This window comes from Gopherus evgoodei, chromosome 2 (assembly GCF_007399415.2).
Source record: "Gopherus evgoodei ecotype Sinaloan lineage chromosome 2, rGopEvg1_v1.p, whole genome shotgun sequence".
In the NCBI taxonomy this organism is placed as follows: Eukaryota; Metazoa; Chordata; order Testudines; family Testudinidae; genus Gopherus; species Gopherus evgoodei.
In genome coordinates, this window is record NC_044323.1 from 78867884 (window position 1) to 78881232 (window position 13349).

Below are 13349 nucleotides of genomic sequence, written 5' to 3' on the forward strand. Positions count from 1 at the left end.
ACATCCTCTACACCAAGACCACAGCTGGCACCAGCTCCCTCAGCACTGAGGTCTTGCTACCCTAGAGAATCAGCATTTGAAGAAATATACACTTCATTGCCCTCACCGAGACACTTGTTGTCACCAACATCAACTGAAGATTCATCCACCTGTGGTTGGGAGGGAGCACCATTGGAGGCTTCCTGTTCAGGGTCTCATCACAGACAAGGTTCAAGAGATGGTGGGCTGGCCAATACCCATACAACATGTCACTGTTTGCCCCATTAGCCATATTGGGGACCACCATCACAGATGCCTCAGTACAAATCCCCCTCACACTTCTCATGGAAGAGGAAGAGATCTCCCTCGGCCTCCCAGGTCTCTTCAGATAGATTGAGGCAACACTGGAGGAACCTCAGCAACCTCCTCATCTGCTGACACTCTTCATCCTCATCAGATGAAGCAGTGGCACTGGCACCTGATAACTTGAGAGTTCCAGGACCTTTTGACCCAAATCACTGAGACCATGGACATTGTTGAACTAGGAGAAGTTCCATGAGCTCATCAATATCCTGAGCTCATCAACCCTAGATAGGGCTGCTCAAACAGGTAATCTAGGACTGCATCAAAAAGGGCATACTTGAGCAGTGAAGGGACTTTGGCAAACCACAGCCACTCTTCCTCGTCTTCAGCTCTCATCCAAGAGGTTTGAAAAAAGGCCCTGTTTGCAAAAATATATATTTTTTTCATATGGGAGAGAGTGGCTGCCTTTCTATCAAAACTCCCATATGATAGTAAAGAGGAACTGAGAGATGTCATAAAGGTGGGCCAGGTGATCAAAAAAATCCTTTTAGATTTTACAACCATCATCATGAGACAGGCCTTGTGGCTTCAAGCTCTGGAATCCCTAGAAAAGAGCAACACAATATAGAGGACCTGCCATTGGGAGAGCTGGAGCTCTTCAGCAGCCAAACAGATGAAGCGCTTCTCTCTCAAAGGTTCTAAGGTCACACAGCAATCTCTGAGGATTTACACACGAGGGCCTACCCATACAACTACCAGCCCCAACAGAGGAAGAGAGCTCCCTTCTAGCACTAGATTCAACAACTGGAGCACTCTCAGAAAAAGACCCTGTACTCCAGGAAGCAACAATCATTCTCCTCTATTGCAAAAATGGTACACTCTCAAAGGCAGCACGTTTGTTGGGAATATTGGGAGCCACACCAGAGGAAACCTAGGGCTTCCCAACATCTGTTGGAAGCTACCTTGCACTCTTTCATTGGGTTTGGTCTACAATCACAGCCAACAAATGGGCACTGCACATCTCCCAAGGCTACCCCATCCATTTCCACTCCTTTCCCCTTATCTAGCCTCCCCTTTCCCATCCGTCCTCATGGACCTTTCTTACAAGAGATACTGCCAACATAAGTAGCCTCATGGCTTTGTCTAGGCACAATAGAAAATTACTGGAGGAGTACAAGAGAAGAGGTTTTCATTTCCAATATTTCCTTATTCTGAAGAAAAAGAGGGGTCTCTCTTCTATCCTAGACCTGAGGAGTGAATTACATAGGCTGCCTTTAGAATCAGGATGGTAATTCTTGCTCCATTATTCAGGCCTGCCGACAGCAATTCCGGACCCCAGGGCCAGGGCCATCTCTAGGGGTGTGTGGGGCCCGGGATGGAAGTGACGAATCCATCACTTCTGGGACTGACCATGCTGGCCAATCTCGCCGGTCTCTGGGGCCCCCCAAAGTGTGGAGCCTGGAGTGGTTGCACGCACCTAGAAGCCCTGCAGCCCACATGGGCAATTTAAAAGGGCCTAGGGCTCCTGGGTCCTTTTAAATCTCCCAGGTCTTTGGGCAATTGTCCCCTTTGCCCTACCCCTGCCATCAGCTGGCATGCCATCATTCCATCTCTTCAATCTCAAGACTGATTTGTGGCCCTGTCGTGGGGAGGTCACCCCTCTCCTGCCTGGAGGGGTTAAAAACAGCCCTGGAGAGGGCTGTGGCTGGGGAAAGACTGAGTGGGGAAGCAGCCACAGCTGAGGCCATGCCCCAATCAGGCCACAGCTGGCCCTATAAAAGGGCTGTGAGCCAGAAGCTCAAGAGGACATGCTTTTTCTAGCTTCTGAGAGAAAAGGACCAGGTTGCCTGGAAGCTGAGAAGGGTACTTGAGGTGGTGCAGTGCAGAAGGAGCTGGGGAGCTCCAGCCTAATAAAACACCAGGCTGCAGGCCTTGAAAAGGGCCTATGAAAGGTACTGGGGCTGGAGAGGGGCAACCCAGAGATAGACAAAGGCAGTTGGTCCAACCCCCTTTGCAAATAATGAGTAGTTTATAGACTGCAGTCTTTCCCAGTGAGCGGGGGCTAGATGGTGACTGGCAGTAGCCACTGAGGCAAGGTGGGGATGGGGGTTAGGGGTTCCCTGGGGAGGGGAGACCCAGCGAGACTGCGGGGTACTGCAAGGGGAAGAACCCCGAGAGAAGGGGCACTGGGGCCAGTGGCAAGTGAGACATCTGCCAGCAGAGGGCGTTCCGGAACTGGAAAAGAGCTAATTCCCTGGATGACCAGCAGAAGGCGCCACGCTGGTGAGTCTCAACCCCGCCACAGGCCCTCAACTTAGAAGTTGCACACTTCTACATAGCCATCCGCCTGTCCCACATGAAGTATCTGAGATTCACAATAATTCAACCAATATCAATAGAAGATATTGCCTTTCAGATTTTCCACAGCAACAAAGGTCTTCACAAAATACCTACCCAAGGTGACACATCTGAAGATAATTGCATCCACATCAACTTTATCTCTAGAGACTGCAAAGCATCAGAGTTGAGGCCTCTCTATATCTATGTCTGACTTGGCACATCAAGTTATCATATGAAGTAAAGGATGGTAGTCACTCCAGAGAGAGGGGTTGCTGCAGGAAGAAGGGGATTGCAGGATCACCAGGATTTGTCAGTGTAGAAGTGGATTCGTCAGTGTGGAAGCCATGTAAAATTGTCATTGGCTATGTATGACTCATGTTTGAACGTTTATGGGACTAACTTCTGTTAGTGAAAGAGACAAACTCTTGAGCTACACCCGTCTTTTCTTCAGGACTCAGTTGAGGTAGAACTTCTGGCATTTTTGTCATCGGAGTTAATGTGTGACTCTCTGAATGCCTGAAACATGATTTTATATTATATCAGGAAGTGATTGGGTACAAGCGTATGTGTGTAAATTCTACGGTGTTTTCACATCACATACCAGATTCAAAAACCAACCACACATAGTGCATTCTCTGAGTGTGGCCTCTGATTTTCATCTAAAAGTTTCTCTGAACACTGCAAGGAGGGTGGGGGTGTGGTGGACGGGTGTGTGCATGTGTGTGTGGTAAAAAAAAATCCCTACACAACAAAAAAGCAAAACTCACCATCTGTCCACTAATAAATAATCCACTAAAGCGTTCTCTTGTTGTTACTAGATGGATGATTCTGGTTTCTTTCAAGTAATAAATATGCCTCAAGAGGGAAATGATAAACCATTCTTTAAAAAATTCAGTTGAACAAATGGTTTATCATTTCCCTCTCACCATCTGTCCACTAATAAATAATCCACTAAAGCGTTCTCTTGTTGTTACTAGATGGATGATTCTGGATTCTTTCAAATAATAAATAAATGGTTATGGTAAGATCCATATTCTGTGTAAAATAATAATGCTAGATAACAATTAGAGGAAAACCACTATTGTTTGGTGGTGCCTGGGAAAGAGAAAGACACACTGGTAAAAGTTAGACAAAGCATTGAGGGCTTCCTGGGATTTTTAAATACCCATAACTGGATTATATGGCCCTGTTTTGTTCTTATGTTTTCCAAGGAATACAGTGCTTTGTAATGATTTACAGGCAATCTCTCGTCTCTGTTATCTATGTTGCCAAGTTTTTCTTATTAGGAAATAGGCTCAAAATTATAAAAAATGTTTGAAATTCTCTTTTATCTGGCATCACTGCTGGGTGGACTGCTCAGTACATCTGTGGATAGGGAAGGCAAAAGTGGCTTTAAACCACAATCCCCAAGGTTGCTGGAGTTCACTCCTGCCTCTAGTGCAATATAGAGCAGCCCAGAGATGCTCGTAATTACGTTGGCTTTTAACCCCCTATAGGCTTTTGCACCAGCTGCAGATTGCTGGAGCTGGTACCTTGTGCCACAGTAGGAGGAGGACATAGTGTCACCTCAGCAATTCTTTGTCACCTGATTCTATCCCTTTGTCTTCTGAAACATTTTTGTGAAGCCAGTCTTTTAAATAATGTATTGGGTCCTTTTCCAGAGCAGAAATTAGCTTGAAAACTTCCATGACCAACATGAATGCTTCACAGCTAATTCTCTGTGTAGTGTGTTGCTGATTTACCCTTGTATTTACCTTACAGAATATACAGAAAAACATGCCCATGAGTAGAGCGGATCAGAATTAAACAAAAAAAACTAACAGTTTTCAAGGTATTTCATGTCCAGGACAGAACTGAGAGAAAGTGTGTAAGTCTTTGAGAGAGAGAGGGAAGCCACCCACCAGACTCCAGAATAGCCACATGGTTAGAACACTCACGTGGGAGACCCTGTGCTGGAATTTGAACCTAGGTTCCCAACATCCCAGGTGAGTGCCCTAACTGCCTGCCTATTCTGGGGGTGGGGTCTTGTTCTGATTTTCTGTGAAAAAATTATAAAGGTCTCATTTTTGCCCCTTCCTCCACCTATGGAACAAAAAATCTTTTTAATATGTTGACAGTTTTAGCAGGATGAAAAATCCTTTGCACACCCTGCTCTACACAAAATGGGCCATGAAATACAGAAGCTGTAATAACATAAAATAAGAGGGGAAAAAAGATGTTCATCTGACAGTGGACTGTGATTCCCCCACCAAACTCTTATATTTGCTTTGCACACCTGTTTGCATGTAAACAGAGCTGGTGAGCAGAGCTGCCCAGCTTTCTGCAGTTCCAGGGGTGATATTTCACATTGATGCAAAGAAGTTACTAATGTGCCCCCATCTCCTCCTTCTTCTGTGATCAGTGAGAGCAAGTGTGAGGGAGGCAGGACCAGGGCCAGCCAATAACATTTTGGCACTTGAGGCAAGGAGCTCAAATGATGCCCTTGTGCTCCCTCTCTTGGGCCAAAACTTTGAAAGGTCTCAATTCTGCCTTATTCTGGTCTACTCCTCTCATGGTACTGCTCTGCTACCTACCCAATAAAGGAGAACTAACAACTTAAAATGCCTTGTTCAAAAATTTTAAGTAATATTTAACTTTCAAATGCCTGAACAGCAAATGAAACTTATTTTCTGAATAGTAAACACTAGCATTTTTATCTGTTTGAATAATCAAAGTGGTGCTTTCTGTGCCTTCTTGGTTGCAAAGATTTGAACTGCTTCCTGCTGAAGATCCACAGTCTGGGCCAGCTCATGCGCCATTGAGATGGTTGCAAGGCCAACTAGCCTCTCCTGTGTCATTGTGGAGCGAAGATGTGTTTTTATTAACTTCAGCTTGGAGAAGCTATGTTCTCACTGGCAACTGTTACAGGAAGTGTTAACTATGTGCAGAGCAACAAAAGCATTGGGAAAGAGAATGATCATCTTATTTGTGCACGTATATTCCAGAACAGCCTTTGAAGTTGATCCTGCTGAAATGTATCTTGAAAGGGTTTCAGTTCATCTCCTAAATCTCTCTCATCAATATCGCACATGTCATCATGTATCAATACTGTGTCTAGTGCCCTGCATTGCTGGTGTAGGTCTTCAGGTATAGTGAGGAGTTTTGGAATGTCATACAACATCCCAAATATACTGCTGTGTTCCTTAAGCTGCATGAAACGTTCTTCAACTGACTGTATTGCACAATCTAGCACCTGGTTAAAGAATTCAACTTTGAATTGTTGTTTGGGGTCTCTTATGGGATTATCCCGTGCCTTGTCATCAAAAAGTCTTTTTCTTCAGTGACTTTTGTATTCTTGAATGGGTGGAAAAATAGCTTCAGTGTGAAGTTCCTCTGCCAATTTCTGTGCACTCCTCAGAATGTTTTATAATCCCTCATATGACTTTGCTTTGTCCAGTCATTCCATTGTTCCACATATATCAAGGTCAACACCTTGGAGTCTCATGCTTATAACATTTATTTCAAACAGTATGTCATGCCACAACACTAAGCCACACAGAAATTTGAAGTTATGTATGTTTCTGTTGATTCCATTTCCTTCTGCCACTGCTCTTCCACAAATAGTTCCTGTCATAGCATTATCCTCCATAATGGCAACTATGGCATCATCTATCTTCCCAATCTGGTGTTTGATAGGCATTATCACCTCCACTCGACTTTCCCATCGTGTGGCACTCCCATCGTGTGGTTTCAGTGTCAGAGAGGATGTTCCCAGATATTGCTTCAAAATTTGCCATCGATGAGTTGATGCAGAGAAAAATACATAGATGCTTTGAATTACATTAAAAAACTTAGCAGCCTTACTAGAAGGTGATGCTGCATCACTAACCACCAAGTTCAATAAATGAGAACTGCATGGGACAAAAAAGCTCGAGGGTTTAACTCTCAAATCTGTGTCTGCTCCTCCTCCTCTCTCTTCCTGCAGCTCCTGCTGCTTTCTGTTATTCCTTCTCACCTTTTCTCCTGCCTGCCTGTTATGTCTCTTGTGCCCTCCTTCCTCCAGCACAGCACTCCACCATCTTGTGCATCTAGAGCAGAGAGAATACATATGCACCAGCAGCAGACACTCCTCTGTTTTTGTTCCTCTGTGCATGGTTACATCCATTTCAGATGGAGATATGAATGCTGCAGTAGCTGCCAGGTCACCTGCACTCTGACTAACTGGAAGATCAGGCAACTCCTCACCACTCACATCCTCACTGGGGCTGGAAGGGTCCCCGTGAACGTTTGTGTCTATGTATCTCAGGACACGTTTGTGTCTATGTACCTTCCTGCTTCGATAGAAATGCTTCCGTTGCTTGCTTTCTTTTTCTGAATGCTGCCCCAGAGGGGCGTTTTCTTCTTTCACTCATAACTGCTGTTCTGTGCCAGCTATAGTGGCTCTCAACATTCAATTGAAGGGGACAAATAAGCAGACTGGTAGCAGGTCCTGAATGAGGGAAGATATCAGCATCTTATGGGCCTAACTGGCTCCTAATACTTCGGTTGACTGCCTGTTCTCCTCAAGTGGGTTCAGGGAAGCAGCAGGAAACAGGAAGCTCCCTGAGAAGCTGGTGTTAATCAGTCCAGGCTCCTGGGGGTGCAAGAGAGGTACATAAAAGGCTCCTCCTCCTCTCTCTTCCTGCAGCTCCTGCTGCTTTCTGTTATTCCTTCTCACCTTTTCTCCTGCCTGCCTGTTATGTCTCTTGTGCCCTCCTTCCTCCAGCACAGCACTCCACCATCTCTGTGCATCTAGAGCAGAGAGAATACTTATGCACCAGCAGCAGACACAATTTTCTACACTCTGAGTCCTAGTGCCCTCCCTCCCCCCAACTGTCTGGCACCTGAGGCAGCCGCCTTAGTTCGTCTCATGGTAGGGCCAGCCCTGGGCAGGATCGTTTTCATCACATACCTCTGATGTAAGGGGACAAACCAGGGCAGTTGGAGGGAGGCTGGGGAAGCCAGCAGGGACCAGGATATTGGAGAAAGTCAAGGCCACTGTGGTGTGTTGCTGCGGGGTGGAGGATATAGGGGGAGAGACTCTGTAAGAGGGTTGGTGGGGAAAGAACTGGAGGGTAGAGGAAGCCTCAGAAGTGTTGGGCTGTGGGGGAACCTGAGATAGCTACCCTCATTCTGCCTATTAGCCTTTTCAGTCCTGCCCCCTTACTCTCTCCCTTCTCTCCCCCTTCCCTGGCACTGCTTTATCCTGGGGGCTCCAGATGTTATGGTTCCAGCAGGAGGAGCAGGAATAAGGGAGGCAGAGAGGACATTGGCTACATGAAGCCAATCACTATAGCAGCACTTAGGGGTTAGAATAAGCAGTGGCCTTGTCTGCCTGCAGCCCAGCCCAGCTGAATGTGTTACATCTCAGCTGAGATGCAGTCAGACATGAGAGGTCTGCCAAATCTATGTGTGTCATGTGAGATGTGTGACACTTGGCAGGCCTGGATAGACTGGCCCAGCTGAAGTGTGAAATAAAAGTAGGAGTTCTGGCGAATTAGGGCAGTGCAGAGGTTATAGAACTCCATTGGCAAGGGTCAGGAAGGGTTACTGCTTAAGAAGGTGGACACAGTAAGACGACAGTAGCAGAGAGCATGGATTTTACTCCAGGTCACTGTACAACTGCACATGCAGTCTTTCTGTAACACAAAGCAGCTGATTTTAAGGGCTCAGAGCTATAGGTTTACAGTTCATCTTATAGCAGCAGGAAGCCACCAGCATGGCTGCTGAGTTTTGTTCCTCATGATCCAATAAATAAACTGAGAGGAGCAGGTGCTTCTGGCTTTTGGGACAGCAAGAACAATATGCTAATATATCACAATACGCAATTATCTGCAATGTTTATAGTTTTCCAAAATACTCTCAGCTACACTTCTGTATTTGTGGCTGTGCTTCATGGCTGCTCTTGCTCTCAATTTCTTCTAAGGGCATGTCTACACTGTGAAATTAGGTCAATTTTATAGAAGTCAATCTTTAGTAACCGATTTTATACAGTCGATCATGTGTGTCCCCACTAAGCGCATTAGGTCTTCAGAGCGTGTCCTCAATACCGTGGCTAGCATTGACTCACAGAATGGTGCACTGTGGGTAGCTATCCCACAGTCCCCACTGGCCATTGGAATTCTGGGTTTAGCTTCCAATGCCTGATGAGGCAAAAATATTGTCACAGGTGGTTGCACATTGCATTTGTGAGCATTGTAAACACCTCGCACATTATCCTGCAGTATGTACAGAGCCTAGCTAGGAGCCGCCAGCACAAGAAAGATTGTGAGGAGAACATGGACACAGATGTTCCTGAAAGCACAGGATGTGGCAATTGGGATATCATGGTGGCATTGGGGTATGCTGATACAGTGGAACTCCAATTCTGGGCCTGGAAAACAAACACAGACTGTTTCTTAAATTTCATAGTGTTGCAGGTATGGGATGATTCCCAGTGGCTGCGAAACTTTTGCATGCGTAAGGCCACTTTCCTGGAACTTTGTGAGTTGCTTTCCCCCACTCTGAAGCCCAGGAATACCAAGATGAGACCTGCCCTGACAATTGAGAAGCGAGTGGTGATAGCCCTGTGGAAACTTGCAATGCCCGACTGCTACAGGTCAGTTGGGAATTAATTTGGAGTGGGCAAATCTACCATGGGATATGCTCTGATCCAAGTAGCCAAGACCATCAATAACCTTCTGCTAACAAGGGTAGTGACTCTGGGAAACGTGCAGGTCATAGTGGATGGCTTTGCTGCAATAGGGTTTCCTAACTCTGGTGGGGCGATAGATGGAACACACATCCCTATTTTGGCACTGGACCACCTTGCCAAAGAATACATAAACTGCAAGGAGTACTTCTCAATGGTGTTGCAAGCACTGGTGGATCACAAGGACCGTTTCACCAATATCAAGTGGGATGGTCAGGGAAGGTGCATGACGCTCGCATCTTTTGGAACTCCAGGTTGTTTGAAAAGCTAGCAGCAAGGGACTTTCTTCCCAGACCAGAAAATTACTGTTGGAGATGTTGAAATGCCAATAGTTATCCTTGGGGACTCAGCCTACCCCTTGCTCCCATGGCACAGGAAGCCTGGACAGCAGTAAGGAGCAGTTCAAGTACAGGCTAAGCAAGTGCAGAATGGTGGTAGAATGTGCCTTTGGACATTTAAAGGGGCACTGGTGCAGTTTGCTGAGTAGGTTAGACCTCAGCAAAAGCAATATTCCCATTGTTATTGCTGCTTGCTGTGTGCTCCATAATATCTGTGAGAGTAAGAGGGAGACATTTATAGTGGGGTGGGAGGTTGAGGCAAATCTCCTGACAGTCAGTTTTGAACAGCCAGACACCAGGGCAATTAAAAGAGCACAATGAGGTGCGCTGCACAACAGAAAGGCTTTGAAAAACAGTTTCATGACTCACCAAGTGTGACAGTTGTGTGTGTTTGTCCTGGATGCAAAGCTGCCCCCTTTGGTGAATGTACTTCCCTGAACGCCAGTTCCCCTCCCTGACTTCAACCACAGCTGGCACAGGAAATAAAGTTCCTATTGTTTTTAATCCATTCATTCTTTATTTATTAACAAAAACTTGAGATCACTGACAACATTGACTAGTAAAAGGTAACCCAGGTGGGGTGGAGGAGGAGGGAAGGACAAGGCCACATTGCTTGTTGTAGCCACACTACAAATCAAAGCTGTTTGAATGACAGCCTTCTGTTGCTTGGGCCATCCTCTGAAGTTGAGTGGTGGGTGCCTGGAGTCTCCCCCACTCCCTCTGCATTCTTGGGCGTCTGGGTGAGGAGGATATGAAACTTGGTAAGGAGAGCAGGTAGTTACACAAGCGATGCAGCAGGGGTCTGTACTCTAGTTGCCTTTCTTGCAGTTCCACCAAACACCTCATCATGTCTGTTTGCTCCCCCATTAGACTCAGCATCTCCTCCTTCATGTTCCGATCATGCTCACTATATGCTTTCCTGGCATCTGTCACTGAATGCTTCCATGATTTCAGCTATGCCCTATCAATGTGGGAGGACCGCATGAGCTCTGAAAACATGTCATCACGAGTGCGTATTTTTTGCCTTCTAATCTGCAATAACCTCAGAGACGGAGTTGATACAGGGAGCACAGAAACATTTGCAGCTGTGGGGGGGGGGAAGGGAGAGTAGAATTTAAGGATACATTTCTGAGAACAAAAGGGAGACTCTTTCACAGTGAATCAAGCAATTCACAGCAGATAGCATGTGTTTTAGGTACAACGTTACATTTTGCCTTCTATATTGAGCCCCTGCTGGTATGGTGGCACATCACACACAGCTGGACAACAGAATTCGGTTTCCAGGCAGCCATAGTAAGCCAAAGGCTATGCGAGATTGGCTTCTTCCATGTTCATAACATGTGGGAATGGCTTCAAACTGCAGCGTCCTCCTTTCCCATAGCAACCAATGCCAGTTGGTTTTGCCATTTAAAAGGAGGGCCTGCGGTTACCTTTTAAAGGAAAAGGCTGTGGGTTTCGGGGTGGATGTGCAGCACACCTGCCCCCCGGCATGGCTATTCTCCAGAATGATCCCTTTTAGCCAAGCGCATACAGCCCAGCATGACTGGGGTCTAATATGTCAGGGATCACCAAACAGAGGGTATTACTGTTCTCTTACAAAAATTTCAACCAGATGACAATGAATGATATCACTCTCCTGAGACTGACACAGAAAGATAAAGACTGAATGTTGCATGAATGTGACCAAAACCCAGGATCATTCTCGGCCATGCTTTGTGCTGCAATGATTCCAACTGCTTTCTACTGGCTTGGTGTGGTAAAGTGTCCTACTGTAGAGGACAAAATAAGGCAGCCCTCCCCAGGAACCTTCTGCAAAGGCTTTCAGAGACCTCCAGGAGAGCTTCATGGAGATGTCCCTGGAGGATTTCTGCTCCATCCCCAGACACATTAACAGACTTTTCCAGTAGCTGTACTGGCTGCGAATGCATCCCAATTGTTCAGGGCAAATCAAACATTAAACACAATTACTTTTAACCCCTGTAGTGTCGTTACAAATGTGCACTCACCAGCAGTGCCTTCTCTGCCTTCAGGGTCTGGGAACAATACACTCTGGGAGGGTATTGGCTTGAGGATGAGGAAAAGGTCCTGGCTGCTGGGAAGAACAGATTCTCCACTTGCCTGCTGCACATTCTCTTTTTCCTCTTCTTCCTCATCCACAAAATCCTCCTCTATGTTGCATGAGGCTGCCACCTTGCAGGTGTCCATGGACAGTGTTTGGGTACTGGTAGGATCCCCCCATAGAATGGCATGCAGCTGATCACGTCTGGGGCTCTGCCCTGGAGTGACCATTTGCCTCCTTTGTCTTTTGGTAGGCTTGCCTGAGCTCCTTAATTTTCATGCAACACTGCTGTGCATCCCTGGTGTAGCCTCTATCCACCATGCCGTGTGCAATTTTGGCATATATGTCAGCATTTCTTCTGCTGGATGGGAGTTCTGCCTGCACAGATTCTTCTCCCCATACTGCAATCAGATCCAGTGTCTCTCATTCACTCCAGGCTGGAGCTAGTTTGCAATTCTGGGACTGCATGGTCACCTGTTCTGCTGAGCTTGCCCGCTGAGCAAACAGGAAATGAAATTCCAAAGGCTTTTCCTGTATACCTGGCTAGTGCATCAAAGATGAAAGTCCTGTCCAGAGCAGTCACATTGGAGCACTCTGGGATAGTTCCTGGAAGCCAATACCATCAAATTGCACAGTGCTGCGTCTGCACTATTCCAAATTCGACCCAGGAAGGTCGATTTTAGTGCTACTCCCCTCGTCGGGGAGGAGTACAGCAGTCGATTTTAAGAGCCCTTTAGGTCAGCGGAATGGGATTGGTTGTGTAACTGCATCACTTATAAAAATTGATCTAATGTGGCTAAATTTGACCTAATCTCATAGTGTAGACCAGGCCTAAGTGTAGCTCTAAAGCATACTTGGCCATGGCTCTGGGCTTCTCATTGAAGTAACTTGAAATCCTCCAGCTGTCAGCCACATATGGCTTTGCCTTCACTGGCTTGAACTGAAATACCTATGCCCTCGCCACACTTTGCCTATACCCATCTTGCCCCCTTTCACCTCTACATAACCATTTTTTGTTACAATTAGGATACTGAGATTTGTTCTCATTTTTGATCACCGTGCACATTACTCCACTCTTTATGGAAGCTTCTCTATGCAGACACTAAACAAAATGAGGGCTAAGCCAACACTTCTGCTTTTTTCTCTCTGTGTATAAATATTTAAAAATAATAAAGCCTAGTCAGAAAAAGTGCCTGCAGGTTAGGGCTGAGGAAGCATTGTTAGGGTGCTAAGAGGTAGCTGGCATACTCCTGTATTGTAACTGTTCTGTGACTACAGAGGGGATTTTGCTGCTGGAATTCAAGGCTGTCAAATGGCACCTTTCAGTTTTAGAAAATCATTTTTTTAAATTACAGTGGACTCCCAGTGTACTACCACTGTCATTAGGGTTGGGTTGTGCATTCCATTCTGCGTAGAGGTTAATCATTGGTTCATGTAATAGCTGAAGAAAAGCTAGGAAGTAATAATTTTGGTTCAATCTCCTTCACATTAGATTAGCTGGGGGTGCATTAACAAAAACATTTCCTATTCCTGGCTTCCGTTTATTCCTAGCTTTGAAATAGGTGAAGATGTGTCAGGAGAAATTGACATAGCTGATGCTCCATTTGCTTCTGTGAGGCAT

At 46.0% G+C, this 13349-nt stretch overlaps 1 long non-coding RNA gene across 1 annotated transcript; it reads right to left on the reverse strand.

The window, feature by feature from the left end:
• Window positions 1-1909: 1909 nt before the first annotated feature.
• On the reverse strand, window positions 1910-12455 carry LOC115645876. Its single transcript, XR_003998853.1, has 3 exons — window positions 12378-12455; window positions 7549-7552; window positions 1910-1921 (listed from the first exon to the last, which is right to left on the reverse strand). It is a non-coding gene; the product is annotated as an uncharacterized LOC115645876 (long non-coding RNA).
• Window positions 12456-13349: the final 894 nt, after the last annotated feature.